This window comes from Aotus nancymaae, unplaced genomic scaffold (genome assembly GCF_030222135.1).
Source record: "Aotus nancymaae isolate 86718 unplaced genomic scaffold, 86718_ANA_hifiasm-v0.15.2.pri h1tg000040l, whole genome shotgun sequence".
Lineage (NCBI taxonomy): Eukaryota > Metazoa > Chordata > Mammalia > Primates > Aotidae > Aotus > Aotus nancymaae.
In genome coordinates this window covers 84,031,533-84,049,107 of record NW_026988454.1, presented here as the reverse complement: position 1 = coordinate 84,049,107, position 17,575 = coordinate 84,031,533, and the positions used below count along the sequence as shown (strand labels likewise).

General features: G+C 36.2%; 1 long non-coding RNA gene across 1 annotated transcript in view; it reads right to left on the bottom strand.

Annotated features, from left to right (window-relative positions):
* Positions 1 to 511: 511 nt before the first annotated feature.
* Positions 512 to 17,575, bottom strand: part of LOC135268305 (uncharacterized) — a 79,408-nt gene continuing 62,344 nt past the window's right edge. Inside the window, exon 3 of the long non-coding RNA XR_010336561.1 lies at positions 512 to 999. This is a non-coding gene — a long non-coding RNA (uncharacterized LOC135268305). The remainder of the gene's footprint in view (positions 1,000 to 17,575) is intronic.

The window sequence follows — 17,575 nt, the reverse complement described above, 5'->3', positions numbered from 1 at the left end:
AGAATAATCACTTGGGAAAACAATTTGGTATTATCTTATAAAGTTGAATATTTGCACACCCAGTGAGCCAGCAATTCCACTTCTAGGTATTTACCCAAGAGAAGGTTAGCAAATGTGTACCAGAAAGCAGCAGTGTGCATGATAGCACAAATCTGGAAGCAATCCAAATACCCATTAACAAGAGTTTAAATAAACTGTAGCATAATCACAGACACATTAAATATCAATGGAAATTAATGAACCAAGCAACATGTAGCATGTGAATGAATCTCATTATGAAAATGAAGAGTGGAAGAAGTAAATCCAAGAAGATCCACACATTTTTTATCTAAACAAAATATTTTTAGGACTACACACACACAATAATGTTTCTTTAAGACAGAGTAAGGATAAAAATAAAATTCAAAGTAATAGCTACTCCAAGGACAGATTTTAAAAAATGGAGTAGGGGGAAGGCATATGTATATATTTGTTATTAATAAGTTTCTAGTTCTTGATTCAGGCAGTGAATTCATGTAACTTCATCATATTGTCAATAAATATATAAAATTAAATAAGTAAAATAAATGAAGGCAGGATTAAGAAACGATGGCAAGTATTTTATGAACAAAAAAATATGATTGGTCTTATTACGTGCCTAAAGTAAAAAAAAATTATAATAATTATAACAATAATAATAATATAAATAAATTAAATTAATTCCATTTACAAGTTCCATCCTACCAACCAGTGGGAAATTTAATCTTAGGAATTTGGAGGCTTCCCCTCCCCACTATGCTTCAAAGGTCCTTGGGGTTTTATCAAGAACAAAAGCATTGAAGGACCCCCCTCTCGGCCACCCGGACTCATAGCCACTATATTATTACTGAGATTCCCACATTTCAAGCTCCATGTGGTTCTTCTATCTCCATATCAGCCTTTGTAGTCTATAAGCAATTTCTTCTTTCACTCTGTGACACAATCCTTCCCAGAGGCAAGTGAGTATGAAGACTTTGCTACCTTCCAGGAATTGAACAATAGGAAAAAAATAGAACAAATTAAAAATTAGTATCTCAAAAAATTGCCCTAGACACCACTAAAAAGAAAATGTATTCTCTATTACATTTACTCACCTGTGAGACAAGGTTAGTGAGGCTACAATTTCTTCTACCATTTCAGATTTTCCAGGCCAAGTTTATTGTATTCTTTTGAATAAATTAAGAAGATTCCCATTTGTTATACCATTAAACATTTGCTTTGCCTCTAAGCCCAACTCTGTGGTGATTTAACTTGAGGAAAAATTTAATTACAATTTTGTAAGTAACCTTGTTTACTTCCCAAACCAGAAACTGTTACAATAAATGAGAAAATGAGTAAAGGCTTAGAAAACAAATTAAGAAAGCTGTCCTAATAAGTGGGAAATGGACCCTTTAGCAAATTGTTTTTATTGCTTTTTTTTCCTATTTATCTGAACATGGGGTTTATTAGTATTATATTGCCAAATGAAGCAGCTGAGTCTAGTTCAAGTTTATTACTAATATTATCATTCATTAATAATAAATGTATAAGTCAAATAAGTATTTCATAATATTTGCATGATCCAAACTGTGAACTACATTACAGCTATTTGATGAAGGATAATCCTGGGTCAACTTGCTAAAAATCAACACTGTGCTTGCCCTTATAACATAACTTCTTTTTCTCTCTCTGACATGTTTTTCTTACACCAATTAATGAGCTTTTCTATTTTTGTCTTTTCCATGTTTAACTTGCAAGGAGAAAAAAACCCATCTAAGTTGATACATCTGAGTGTCAGGTAGAGAAGAGCTGCTAAGCAGAGACAAAGGGGTTTTAAGCAGATAAATATATTTGCAAGGCAGCTGCTGAAAGATAATCATCGAAAGATAATCATCTAAACCGTAAGACCGAAGAGCTCACCCCAAAAGGGAAAAAGCAGACAAGAAGAAAAGTGGGAGACAACAGCTTTCTGGGATACAGTCATATAGGAAAACTTTCTTTTATTTAACTGAGGATTAATATAAGACATCAGTTCGGAACACAAGATTAATAATAAATACAGCTTTTTTTCTGTCTTATTATGGACATTTTTTTTTACTGTCTCAAACTGATAAAGAAAAATCAAAGAGTAAATCCGGATAAGAAAGGTTTCTTGGATTAAAGCTAAACACTTGAAGAACATAGATTTAAACAGTTGAAGAAATAGATTTTAAACCTTTGAATTAACATAAGCACAAAATATACGTTTTTAAAAATCTTTGTGAGCAACTACAATTTTTTCATAAGTGTGAAAAATTATATTTCAAACAATAGGCTTGCCTTTGTGAAGACATAATGCGCTCTAATGAGATATATATGTAAATAAGTTATTAATAATCTCAAACATTATTATTAATATATAATAGTGTTTATTGTAAGTCTTTATTTTGGTAGAATTACTGCCCTGACATTTTATACCATTTTAAAATGGTGTTTAATTACTTGGAATAATTAAAAAGGAAGACAAACACATCCTAACAGTTGACCAATAATGTGTCTCAACTTGCTTCATGTCCTCTTGCATGTCCAAGGCTCTCTTTCTTTTAGAAGTAACAAACCATTTTAAAATCTATAAATACAAACTGATGACTGTCTTTCTTTTTATGTCCACTGACAAGTGTGTGAGGTCCATGAGATTTTGTTTCATCGTCATGCATTTTATGAATGTAAGAGAGGCCTACAGAGCTCTAAGTGCTCCTGGTGCAACTGTTCCTCTCCTGACTTCAATACCACCTCACTTAACACCACAAATGGCATAAGACACTAATCCTGAGCGTTCTCCTTTCCCGGAAGAAATCATCTGAAGGAAAGTCATCATGCCTCACAACTTTATTTATCTCAGGCACTGCTAGAAGTCCAAACTTAGATCCTCCTTCATTATCCACACTTTATCCCTTCGTAGAGCTATGTCTATCACTATTCCAAAATCTCTCCCAAACTTCTGCACTGTATTCTCTGAAACTCACTCTTCTAATTCTTCTCTGTATCTTCCCTAGATTTTTTTTTTTTCTCTGAGACAGAGTCTCACTCTGTCAACCAGGCTGGAGTACAGTGGTGTAATCATAGCTCATTGCAGCCTTGAACTCCCAGACTCAAACGATTCTCCCATCTCAGTCTCCTGAGTAGCTGGGACTACTGGCATATTTCACCACACCCAGCTAATTTTTACATTTTTTTTATAGAGGGAGTTTTTCCATGTTGCCCAGACTTATCTCAACTCCTGGACTCAAGTGATTCTCCCACCTCAGCCTCCCAATGGCTCACGTCTGTAATTCCTTCTGCTGGGATTACAGGTGTGAGCCATTGCACCCAGCCCCAAAACTCCAGATCTTTAAAGCACATTCCATCAGACTGTAACCCTGGGTACTATTCTTTGCTATCATCGCCATCAACCTTTGGATGGCTCTTTCTCATTTATCATCCCATCCACTATTATTCCTCTCATCATTCTTAGTGAGTTGCATATCCATATCAATATCCATTTTACATTGTTTTCTTCTTCCTCAACTTCCTTACTTTCAACAATTATTTTCTCCTCCTCACTTTAGCAATCCAATCCCAAGGATATGTCTTAGAACTTTTCAGTATCAGTACTCACTGCACCACCTCCAAAATCGTCAAACATCCTACTCTTTACCAATTCCTGTCTTTCCAAATCATTTATTTCAACATCCCAACTCCAAAGGTAGTTGGTTCTCCAGTCCATTGGCAAATTCTTAAAACTTTCTCATTCCCTTTATATTCTCACTGCTCCCAGCTTGGTTTCCATAAATCATCACTATCATCCCATTGAATGTACTCTCAACGCTTCTCATCTCCTTCTATGGCATTCTTACCAGGAAAAGGAAACAAACTCAGTGCTAGTTAAACCCAACTCCACACCAGTTCTCCATCTGCTCTCTAACAGATGAATTTGCCTGCAATACAATCCACAATAATTACTAAGTGCTATTCATGATCCAGATCTCAAAGAACACTCCCAAGTGCCCAAGCAATACTGCCACACTTCTCTTGTATTACTGTTCTCTCATTTCTCAAAAGAACATTTTATACTTCTTCTCTCTCCAACATTTGTCCCACTCATTCTCAAATGATCATCTCAATTCTTATTCCTTGAGAAAACAGAAGTAATCAGATGAGAATATCTTAAAATTAGATCATAAAACTACCGGCAATTCTGGCTGTTGTCAAAATATACTGAGCTTATTTCTGCCCCTTATTTCTTCTGTCCAGAAAGTTATTTCCTCAGATATATACTATGACTTGCTCCTTGACATTGTTTAAGCCTCTAATCAATTGTCATTTTCTCAGACAGATGCTACCTGATGACCCAATCAAAAATGTCCATATTCATGATTCTATTTCTTATGAAGCATTATTTCCTTTATAGCCTTTATTACTATATAAAGCTGTATTGCATATTTGTCTTTCCTTTCATAATGAAAATAGAAAACTTGCTGATCTTGTGTCTAAAGCACCTGAAATAGTATATGACACACAGATGCTTCAATACCTCCTTTTGAAAAATTAATTAAAATCAATCATTACAAATATAAGGAAAGATTCTCAAAACCTCTATACTGAAAATACTTTTGTGAAATAGAATAAATATTTGTATAAAATGACAGATATGTTATGTTCATTGATGAAAAGACTCTATATTTTTAAAGATGCTGACTGTCCTCAAATTGATTTATAGATTTAGCACAGTCCAGTCAAAATCCAAGCAAGCTTTTTACCTAGAAATTGACAACCTAATTTTACAATTTACATGAAAATGTAAAAGATACATAATAGTAAAACAATCTGGAAAAAAATTAAGTTGGTGGACTTACCTGATTTCAAGGTTTGCCATAAGTTACATTAATCAAGACAGTGTGGCATTGATATAGAATTAGAAAACTAGATCAATGAAACAGATGAGAGAATCTAGAAAGAGACTCACACATATACAATCAATTTTCAAAAGAGGCAAAAACATCCAATAAGTAAAGGAAATTTCTAATTAATGGTGCTGGAGCAACTGTATATCCATTTGGGAAAAAAAAGAAACATGGCTTCTAACTCACGGTATGTACAGAATTTAATTTGAGTTGGATTATAGACTTAAAATATCAACTGTGAAGCTTCTAAAAGAAGATATAGTAGAATACCTTCATAACCTTAGGGTAGGAAAAATTTCTTAGCATATAGAAAGCACTAATTATAAAAAACTGATAAATTAGACCTCATTGAAATAAGTTTTCTAATTATCAAAAGATACTATTAGTATTAAGAAAATGAATAAGACACACACTAGGGGAATATAGTCACAAAACCTATAAATAAAAAGCAACTGATATCAGGATATATAAAAATATCCTATAACTCAGTAACAAAAAGACAATCCAATTAAAAATGAAAAAATACTTGCACAGATACTTCTCAAAGGAAGAATCACATGGCTATAAGAACATGGAAAAGTATTTGACATTATTACTCATTGAGAAATGCAAATTTTTAGAATGAAATGTTATTAAACACCCATAAAAATGGTTAAAATTTAAAAGACTAACAACATAAAAGTATGTGTAGAATGTAGAGAAACAAGAACTCTTATAACATTGCTAAGAAAACTGTAAATTTGGCAGTGGCTTTGGAAAAAGATTCGGCAGGTTTTTTATTAAGTTAAATACTTTAACTTATATTTACTATAGGACACTGCAGTTTCACTTCTAGATATTTACCCAAGAGATATAAAAACAAATACCCACATGAAACTTGCTCATGAATGTTCATAGCAATATTATTCACAGTAGGCAAAAACTGGAAACAATCCAAATATCCTTCAACATAAAAACTGATATACAAATTGTGGTATATTTAGTTAATGGGATAATACTTAGCAATAAAAAGGAATAAACTACCATTATATGCAATGACATGGATATATCTTTTTTAAATGCTGAGCTAAGGAACTTAGAGTATTAGTTAGAGTTCTACAGGGAAACAGAACTAACAGGAGATATAGAACCAATGGGATATATACAGAAGATTATGAGGTATTGGCTTATATGATTATGGAGGCCAAGAAGTCCTAGCATGTGCCATCTGCGAGCTGGAGACCTGGAAAAGCCAGTGGTATAATTCAGACAAAATCCAAGGGCCTGAAAACCAGAGGAGACAATGGCATAAATTCCAATCCAAGGGCAGAAGAAGATGAAATGAGATGTTCCAGCTCAAGTAATTGGGCAGAAAAAAAGGGGTAAATTCTTCCTGGCTCCAACTTTTGTTCTATTTGGGCTCTCAATGGACCGGATAATGGCTACTCACATTAGGAAGAACAATCTCCTTTGAGCCCATCTATTCAAATGTTAATCTCATCCAGAAACATCCTCACAGACACATCCAGAAATAATATTTAATCTGGGCACCCCATGGCCCATTCAAGTTGATAAATGAAACTAACCATTATAGTCAGATATATTTTTTTAAGTACATGTGGTAGGATTCTATTTATATAAATGTTCTAGTTACCTATTGTGAAACAGGCCATCCAAAACTTAATGATTTAGACCAAAAAAAATTATCAATTTTAGCCTCAAATCTGCAATTTGAACAAAGATCCATGAGAGTGCTTCATCTCAGCTCCATACAGTATCTGCTAGGCAGCTCTACTGAGACTGTCAGAACTATTAATACTTCCAACATAGTTCACTCACATGGCTGGCAAATCAGTGTTGGGTGTTAACTGGAAACTCAGCCAGGGCTGTTGGCTACAGCCTCAGTTTCTTTCCTCAGGGGTTCTCTATGGGGTACTTGGATTTCCTCACAGTATGCCAAGTGGGTTTTAAGACAGAGTATCCCAAGATTCAGGAAACAGAAGCTTCCAGTTTCTTAAAGCACAGGCCTGAAAACTGGCACAGTATAACTTTGATTGTCTTCCATTCGTTAAGCTCTTACCATATATTCCAAGCTAGGGGACATAGGTCCTACTTCGTGATGGAAGGAATATCAAAAAGGGTATGGGGGCTGGATGCAGTGGCTCATGCCTATAATCCTAGCGCTTTGGGATGCCGAGGCGGGTGGATCACCTGGAGTCAGGAGTTCAAGGCCAGCCTGGCCAACATGGTGAAACTCCATCTATACTAAAAATACAGAAATTTAGCCAGGCGTGGTAGTGCACACCTGCCGTCCCAGCTACTTGGGGAGGCTGAGGCAGGAGAATTGTTTGAACCTGGGAGGTGGAGGTTGCAGTGAGCCGAGACTGCACCACTGCACTCCAGCCCAGGCAACAGAGCAAAACTCCCTCTTAAAAAAATAAAGTGTATGAACATCTTCAATCTCCCACACTGTAGTACTATAATACAGAATATTATAATTTATATTGATAGGAATCAGAATGGCATTTGCCTTGGGGGAGGGAAAGTGGCAGGTCACTTTCCCTTATTTGGCAAAGTAGATAAGGGAAATTTCTCGGGTGGTAAAGATATTCTATATCTTAATAAGTGGTGGTTACAGTAGTACATAAATATGTAAAATTTCATCATTCAAACTGTGAAACTAAAGATCTGTGCATTTCACTGTATGTAAATTACATCTCAATTTTTAAAATAACTATTAAAATTACTTGGAAATAGATTCCTTCTAAGGAAATAGATTTATACTAAATGGACATTTAGGAGTCATAGTAAGCTCTGAGTTCTATTGAAAACTTCTGATTTTGGTTTTCAAAAAATTACTCTAGTAAAGAAATTAGGAAATAAAGTCTCTTAAATTAGGATAAAAGCCATCTTTTGGTCAAACAAGCTCACAATCTAAACTTCTCAAAAAGATAAGATAAACTTTTTATTCAGCATAAGTGTTAAAATAACATACATGCAAATTTCACAGTTTTTATATACTTTTTACATTCTAGTTTTGAGAACATTTAAAAATGAAACCTTAGCTAAATCAACTTAAAAACCACTTTCTGAAGTGTATTCTTATGGTGACATCAGATTAAGAACAATATTTAACATCCTCAACTTGGTGCCCCTGATGAGTTTTAGGCAATATGAGTTCCTTAAGGGCTTCTTAAATCATAAAAGAATTACTGTACTGTTAAGTATATTTTATTCTCTCTCAATTCTTAGTAATTGTTGCTTCCTATATAGTCCTAAAGACAATTCTTTTTTTAAAAAAATCCATTAACCAGAATATTCCATTATTCTGGAATTCTGGATAAAGAAAGAAAATGGCATAATAGAACTTAAATTATAAACATTATTACTGATGACAGTTCACTTCAGTTGCAATACTAAACTAGTATCTATGTTTGCTAAGGACGTCAGCTGAAAGCTTTATGCCCTGAGCCATAATCCTAGCAGTTGATCCTAACTGAACAAGGTTCTTCATGTGAGGCTGCCCTCCAAGTAGGCCATCTCAGTGGTGAAGCAATCAGTGTTGATAAGTTAGTTATTGACTATCTTCCAGGGTATTCATGGTTGAAACAATGCTGAAGGCTCTATATGACTCTGTTTCACCTCTTTTCCAGCCTCACTGCTCTTCAAATGATCTCCCCCTAAATCTAAGTTCCTGGCCATTAAATGTCATAGGTAAATGTATGATTCTCTTCTCAATTAGAGAGAAATTACTCTTGGCTGCCTTCCAATTCTTTTCTTTCATTTGTGTTTGCAGGTACACTCCTAATAGATAATACTACCCAGCACAGCTGCAGCTTCATCAAGAACTGCCATGTGCATTTGACCAGTCTGTTTCTTATTCTGGAACCTGTGTTTGCATCCGATGGCACACATGCCCAAAGCATGGGATGTATGGAAAGGGTCAGTCACTAGGATTGGGGGACCTGAAGCCTCCTCCTTTTTTGGAAATCCCTTTCCCCTAATGACTAGGCAGGTAGTAACTTTAGGAGTACTTCATGGATGTTCAAGTGTTCTAATGTAGTGTTCCACCATGTCTGCTTTCTTCTAAAGTAAATTACCATCCAGATAATCTCTTCTCTCCCCTCACACCGCTATCCCAATCAAAGTTTCCAGGTCCTCAACGTAGTTAACTAAGTAAATCTCTCTGAAGCAGAAAGATTGATGGGCCCAGACCTCACAGCAATACTTATGGAAATTGATTCCTAGTAAGTGGAAAAATGTTAAAAGTTGGGTAGGTAATTTTTGGCACAAGCCACCTGTTCCATGCCTATTTTGAGATCCCATCTATGGATTGGCCTGTTTTGTCCTCATTCTGTTGTCCTATCAAAAGAATAAGGCTCTTCTGTGACTTGAAAGTCCATTCAGAAACTTTCATTTGTTTGCATTAGGTTATTTTGCAGTTCTAGGTGAGCAGGGATACTCAGTCTTTCTGCACTGGTTTATCCTTTCCATTTAAAAAATATCGAAATACTTTTATACCAGTTATTAAACAATCACTACCACAACCCCATGAAGTAACTTCCTGTTTCCTCAGACCCCTAAAGCTCCCCAGTCTCTAGCAATTCAAGGATTAATGTCCTGACATGTCACAGGGAGGGCCTCAGAGGCCCTGCTGGAGCCCTGTGATGGGTGTCCATTCTAACTGAATGATGCCCACACAGCACCAGTTGATTATAATGTAAGTGGATGAGATCATAAATTAGATACTTTAACCATTTGCTCATATAGAGCGAACTCTGAGCTGTTATCAATAGCCAATTGATAATTTAAACACAACAAACCACATTAAATGCTCGTCTTCTTTACTGTATAATGCATTATATGACTTTCAGTAAGTTTTAATTCTTAACTATGCTTTTAGGCTAGTATTAATGATGAGTAATACAGACTAACTTATTATTATTTCTCAATATTTAAGATAACCTGTACCTAAGGGAAAATAAGAGAATAAACATGGATCAGGCATTTTCTTATGCCAGGCTCTGTTATCTCACGAAATTCCCATGAAAACCCTCCGACATTATTCCTATTTTACATTCATGCAAGTTAATACTCAAAAGTGTATCTAATATCACACAGCTCTCTAAGCACTAGCACATGAACGACTTATTATGTGCCCCTCCAAAAACAGTGTGAGAAAGTGTGAATGTGCCCATTTTACTTTAGGAAACGAAGACTCAGGGAGGTTAAGTAACTTGCTCAGACTTACTCCAGACTCCCTCTTCCTAAAAATATGAACTTGATAGTGTGAAAATTGCCTATTTCAAACATATATTCAACTTAATTCTTCAAGGCACCTGTGGCTTCCTTCTACCCTCCTTCTATCTTTTGTAACCTTGGCATCATCTTTATCAGAGTCTTATAGTCTGTCTACACACACACACACACACACACACACACACACACACACACACACCACTTCTCTCCTCACTACAGCAGGACTTTCATTAGTTCAATTTTAAAAGATCTCAGAGTCTTTACTTTGGTTTTAGGACTAAGTGTCCCTTTTCCTTGCTCAAAGGGCAGTGAGGGGAGCTCAATGTTTTGAGGCTTAGTGTACACTGGGAAAGGAAGTCTGTTTTTACAAGTCTGCAAACTTTCATTCTTCCCCTTGTCAGGGAAAACAAATTAATCTAACCATGAAAGAATGTTAGAAGGAGAAGGGAAGGCGAGAAATAGGAGGGGAGTGGAGAAAAGGGAGAGGAAGAATGACAAAGTTGAGGAGGGAAGAGGCAAGAATAAAGACTTAAAACAGAGATTGCCATGGAAGAAGAAAGAATGTTTCCCATCATTAAGGGGTCTTCTTTCAGAAGAAAACTACTTTGGATGCAAAATAAGCCCTCCTACTGATAAACTATTTAACTTCATCCAAACTCCATGGCTCCCATCCAAATTAATTTCATTATTTTGTCAGGCTCCTCCCCTCTTTAGTTCCTGACTCCATCTGTCCTCTCTGCAGAATTGCTGGGCACTCCAGCTTCACACCTTTCTTTCTGGCTGCCTTGGGTTTCCAAAACCAATCTTTCACACAAAGGCAGCTCATCTAAGGACACAGGGAGAGAGAACTAATTGGCAAGGGCCATCCTTAATGCTTCAGAGAAAACCCCAAACAAATGGAAAATGCCAAGCTTGTTTTAAATAGAAAGCTATTCCTGTAATTCTTAATTCTATAATTACCATGTTGTGTAGCTCTGCCAATGAATCTCTCCACTTATATTTTTCTTTTCAGATTTTTTTAGAAAAATCTGCTTTTAAGGAAGTACTTACATATATGAAATAATCTAGTAAATAAAATTTGTATGCAAAGCAAACCGGTTATATAGCTAGCATTCCCTAAACAACAGAACCAGCTTGAGCGATTTAGCTCCAGAGGGGATCACTGAGATTGTCTAGTTAACCTCCTTGTCCAGGGCCCAAAGGGCCAGAATGAATTTCCCTGCTTCACTACACAGTTAGTAGCCATGCTAAGAATAGAAGCCAGGTCTGAGTTCTGGTTCAATGACCTGATCTCCTTTATTGTAAAATTTGAAGGTTAATAAAGCCAGAAATGGCTTACATTTAGAACACTGTGAAACACTGTTATATTTATAATAAACCCTCAACTATAAACACGTGACTCCTTTTCAAATTCTGGTTCCTTTTCCCTTCCAGCACTCAGGTTTTGTATTAAGAAATAAAAGGTATTCTTCATCTAAATTCAGCAGTCATTGAAAGGGAAATGTGCTGCCTCAGAAATCATACACAATGTGCTTTACGGTCACTTCTACATGTTCAGAATCATCCATTCTTCTGATTTATGCTTGATATTGTTCTTTTCCATTACTATGGATTACTATGAATAATTGTGTGTTGCCTAATTTTTTTAAAAACCAATAACTTCATAAAATGTGTTTTTACAGTTTTCCAAAAATATTTATTGTAATTTAATAATGGCTTTCTGTATATTCCCACTGAATTTTCTTCATTTCTGATTTAAAAATTGTCTAGCCATAACTCTACACTACCTTGTTTTACTACCTTGTTTATACTTCACTCCTATTCTCTTTTACCGATGTGAATATACCCCCATGTCTTTGCTTTTAAGCCACTCTTCATACTCTGGCCAACAAAAGTTTGAACTTTTTGCCCCTTTGAAAAGAAATCATTTTCTATATGTGTTCCCCTCCCACAAATTCAGCACCTCATTATCACCCAGGATTTCTTCTCCTTTGTTGACATTAATTAGTTATACAAACTCAAGATTCTGCCTACCGTTTAATTTCAATTTAAGTTAACAAATATTTTCTACCCCTTACTTTACATAGAGTGATGTACTACGTTCTGCGTGGGATAAAAATGAGCAAGTTGTATTCCTTCATCTCAAAATAGTACTTATCAATCAGGAGTGTCTTCTCCAAAAAGATAAAATGGAGCTGATAAAGTGTCTACTTTAATGAAGTATTTTACGGATTAGGTAAACGAATGTATGTAGTTCATATCATATGCTAAATCCTTAGTATAAATTACCTGCTATATGTTACTTTCATATTATTGCCAAATCATTGCTTTGATCCTCTCCAGTCCTAAAATGCTGACAAAAGTATATACAGTACAAGGCTAAATGTGCTCAGAGCAATAGAAGACCTAGCAGACACCATTTTATTTTATATTTTTATTTTTATTTGTATTTTAGGTTTTGGGGTACATGTGAAGAACATGCAAAATTGTTGCATAGGTGCATATGTCGCAGTGTCATTTGCTGCCTTCCTCCCCTTCACCTATATCTGGCATTTCTCCCCATGCTATCTCTCCCCAACTCCCCACCCCCCGCTGTCCCTCCCCTATTTCCCCCCAACAGACCCCAGTGTGTAGTGCTCCCCTCCCTGTGTCCGTGTGTTCTCATTGTTCAACACCCACCTATGAGTGAGAACATGCGGTGTTTGATTTTGTGTTCTTGTGTCAGTTTGCTGAGAATGATGGTTTCCAGGTTCATCCATGTCCCTACAAAGGACACGAACTCATCATTTTTGATGGCTGCATAATATTCCATGATGTATATGTGTCACATTTTCCCGGTCCAGTCTATCGTCGATGGGCATTTGGGGTGGTTCCAGGTCTTTGCTATTGTAAACTGTGCTGCAATGAACATTCGTGTGCACGGCAGACACCATTTTAAACTAGTGGTTACATATCCCAAGTAATGAGACACACCAATGTCATTTACCTCCTGATATGATGCACTGAGAGGGCACCTCACCTCTGAGATATCTGTGCCATAAATGAATAATCTGAATCAAATCAGGAGAAAACATGAATGAACCCAGATAGAGAGACATTCTACAAAATAACTGTCAATACTCTTCAAAAGTATTAAGATTATAAAAGACAAAGAAAGACTTGGAAGCTGTCTCTGATTGAAGAAAATTAAAGAAGCATGCCAGCTAAATGCAACAGGTGACTCTGGACCAGATACAGGATATTAGTGAGACAATTGCTAGGATCTCAATCAAGTCTGTAGATTAGTTAATGGTATTATATCAATGTTAATTTCCTGGTCTGGGTCATTATGCTATAGCTATTCAAGTTATTAAGATATGAAGACACTGGGCATAGAGTATATGGAATTTTTATACTACTTTTACATCTTTTGAAAGTCTGAAGTTATTTCGAAATAAAGGTTTTTGTTAAAATAACAGGAGTGATATAAAGCATAGACAGAAGACAAAGGAGAGAGAATCTTCCCTTGATTCTTAAGTCGAAGCGAAGGAAGGATAGTAGAAAGATTTTTGGGGATGGAATCATTTGAGGCTGTCGCTATTGAGGAAAGATATTCAAGGGAAAGAAAAGAACAGAATTAAAAGCAGCAAAGAACAAAGTATGTTTTAGATATAAGTAATCATGTTACTTTGGAGCCTAGTGTCTTTAAAAGGGAAGTAGTGTGAGAAAACAGTGAGAGGTGAATGTTTCTGTGTCTCTGTAGTAGGCTGAATAAAGCACCTCCCCCCATATCCCAATCCCCAAGACTTGACAATATGATACCTAACATGGCATAAAAGACTTTGCAGATGGGATTCAGTGAAGGACCTTGAGACGGGGAGATAATCCTGGATGAACCAGGTGGGCACAAAGTAATCACAAAGGTCCTTATATGAGAGAGGTAGGAAGATCAAAGGCAGAAGGAGGAGATGAGACGAAAGGAGCAGAGGTTGGAGCAAGGCACTTTGAAGATGGAGGAAGAGGCCATGAGCCTAGAAATGCAGACAGCCTTCAGAAACTGGGAAACACAAGGAGGCAGTCCTGCCAACACCATGAATTTTGACTCTGACCTCCAGAACTGTAAGAGAAGAGATTAGTGTTACTTTAAGACTCTGAGGTTGTGGTAGTTTTTTACAGCAGCAATCAGCAATGAATACAGTCTCTATTACCTTACTTTGGTCTGAAATCCATTTCAATTTCACCTCCATTGAGGCTATGGTTACAGTCTCCTACTTGTTCTGCTTCTATTCTCCATTCTTTCTTTCTATGAAAGGATGTCAGATTTATCTTTCTCACACCCTGGACTGATCATGTCATTCCCCTAAACCAAAGCTCTAAGGCGTCCACAATAGCTGCTAAAACAAATCCACACTTACTATCCTGGCATTTAAGTACCTCCACAATCTGGCCTCAAAGTGCATTTCCAACTTTATCAATACTTCTCTGCAGCATTACCTTTTCACCTAGACAAACAGATTTAGTCTCAGTCTCCAGGGCTCTCCTCCTGTATTTCAGAATGCCATTGTTGAAGGTCCAGGTCACTCTTCCCCATTTTTCCACATGCCAGCTCATAGTGATTTCTCTCTCTGCTCAACTCCTAGAAACTTTAATGACTACGTGGTCTGAAACCTCATGTCATCTGTTCCTAGAGTCCAGGCCCAAATTAAAGGGTGCCCGGAACTTGTAAATAACCTTAGTGCCTGATAATCGAAACACAGGAAATCACCCTAGACTAGATGGGGCTGCCATCTAAAGATATGATTCAGGATTTTATGTGTGAACCTGGGAAGCAGACTTAGAAAGTACTGAAGTCAATTAAGGTGTATAAATTAGAATTTTGGAAGCAAGACTAAAACTAATAAAGAAAAAAATGTTCCAGACAACATGATGTAATGGCTAAGAGACCCTATGCTTTCTGGCTTTAAAATCCTGGATCTATTACTGAGTAGCTTTAGTCCCATAGCTGAGATTACTATTGATTAAAATAACTGACTATGCTTGCTTGGGCTGTTAAAAGCAAATCTTCTGATTATAGTACTGTTCACATATAGATCTTCCTATGAAGAGAGAATCTATGGGCATGGATTGTGGTTCTCCTTGTAAACTGGCATTTAGTTTCATACATCAGTCTTTTATGAATTTGGTTATTAAATTGATCACAAAGGCTAAGCCCAAAATCACTAAATCAAGTGAAGGAACTAAAGCAATTTGCTGTTGCATTGCTCTGGACAATGAAAGAACTTTACACTATCTGCATCTGAATTATTTAGACAGTCTGTAATAATCAAATTCACCAGATTATTGCTTCTACTGTAATTTGCATAGATAGCCTCCATGGCATTGTCCCTGGAAGTGCTGGGCAGCTGCTCCACTGAAAACAAAAACAGCTGTGAAGCTTAAATCATTTCATGTTTTAGTACGATGACAACAACATGGCATACAAGCAGCAGACTGAAAATTCTTTTTGGATAATGCCTGTTGAAAACAGAGAACAGAAAAAAAATCACACAATACAGTTGTGTGCTTTAAATTCTGCAGATAAAGAAGCCAGGGCCTCCCTCAGAGACCCGAGGTGATTCATGGTTTTATAGTGTTGTCTAGAGCATGCTACCTGAGCACACAACTTGAATCTCCTAACTCTCATTCCTAAATGAAACGCAAGAGAACTAAGAAGCTCTCAGTACAAGTCATTATTTCCTTCATATTCTAGTGTTAAGTCATAGTAACTAATGTATCTATGAGCGCTCCTTAATGAAGCCCTTTTATAATCTTTTTACACAAATTCTCTCTTTGGCAAATGATTACAGAATTACATAAAGTCCCAAACCCCAGCAAGCATATCCAGCAAAAATAAATAAATAATAAAGCAAACATGCTATGTTTCTTTGCACAGTTCCTCATTGCAGCACAGTAGTATATACCACTACAAATCAGTACAACCAATCATATAAAATCAAACTCATAAAAATTCAAGACTTCAGAAAGAGGGATGCTAAACTTGGAAGACTTAGATTAACAGAAATTCAGAGACAGTGGAAGTTGACAATTTCAACAAGCTTTCTAGCTGACCTTTAAATGATTTTCATGAAGAAAAGGGCAGGCCACTTGAGTAGGAGAAAGAAATGCTCACCTATGTCAAAATATTTGACACTGGGCTAGGCCCTCTGGCCTAAATGAATCTCAAGTCACCTGTCAGAGGACCTGCACTTCTATTATTTTGGATTTTGAAAATAAGAGACCCCAGTTTAAAACCAAATATTCCAGCCAGGGCAAATGCCTCCCTCTGTGCCATCAGGACCCTTTTTGAAAATCTGATTTAAAACTCTCTCTCTGATCAAGTATAAGAGGTTTTCCTGCTTAAAAGTCACCAATTGATTTCCATTGTCTCCAGCATGAAATCCTAATATTTCTTAACACAGTCCTTCCCACTGTTGTCTTGACATATCTTTTCTTCTTTCTCATTTTTTAAGCAGGAATTAATGGTTATTTTTATTACAAAAGCAATTATTTGGTTATTATAGATATATTAGAAACACAAAAAAGCATAAATACTAAAATAAAAATAAACACTCAGAGATAATCATTATTAATCATACTGAATTTTATGTCCTGACAGTTACTTTTTGCTATGTACATATACAATCTCTATATGCCCTTTTCTTTCACTTTTTATTTTTTCTGTATCAGGCCTTTGCTCTAAGCATATTGTCATGAGTATTTTCACCCCCACTACTTAGAAATTCATTAGAAAGGGATCATAATGAAACCATTTTAGTCTACAAGTTATTAAAGATAGCTACAGGAAGATAATACGTGTTACGTTAACCAACATTTTCTACTATGTTTACTATTTTTTCCTTCTTCCATTTATTCAGAGGTGTTTACTGCCTTGGGATATTGTTGTTACAGCAACATTTGGGGAGTGGGGCTACATTAAATTCTTGATATCTGAGCTTCCAAAACCTTAAACTTTGAGGACCTTATAACATAAAGCTTATACCACAAAGTGTGGATCTAGAAGAATATGTTAGTAGAGTTTGCCCAGGACTGTCCTGGCTTAAAATATTAAAGACTCATATCTCAAGAACACCCTCAATTCTGGTAAATTAGGACAGTGGATCACCTTAGCCAAAGCCAGCTCTTTGTGTTCCCTGTTGAGACAAATATTCCACATCCCTGTAGGGAAAGTCTTAGAAGACAAGTCCTTGAGGCAGGGTACGGTACCTACCAGGTGTCAGCCCTGGATTGATAAGATGGATGGTGTCCAGAGAATAGTCAGTGGCTCAAGTGATAGACAGGAAAAAATTCTGATTATCTGCATTGTTTTTTTCCTGTGAAATAGGAAATGAGAGAATTAGGAAGTATGATGAAAAGTGTGGAGGAAATCGTACTTAAGAGAC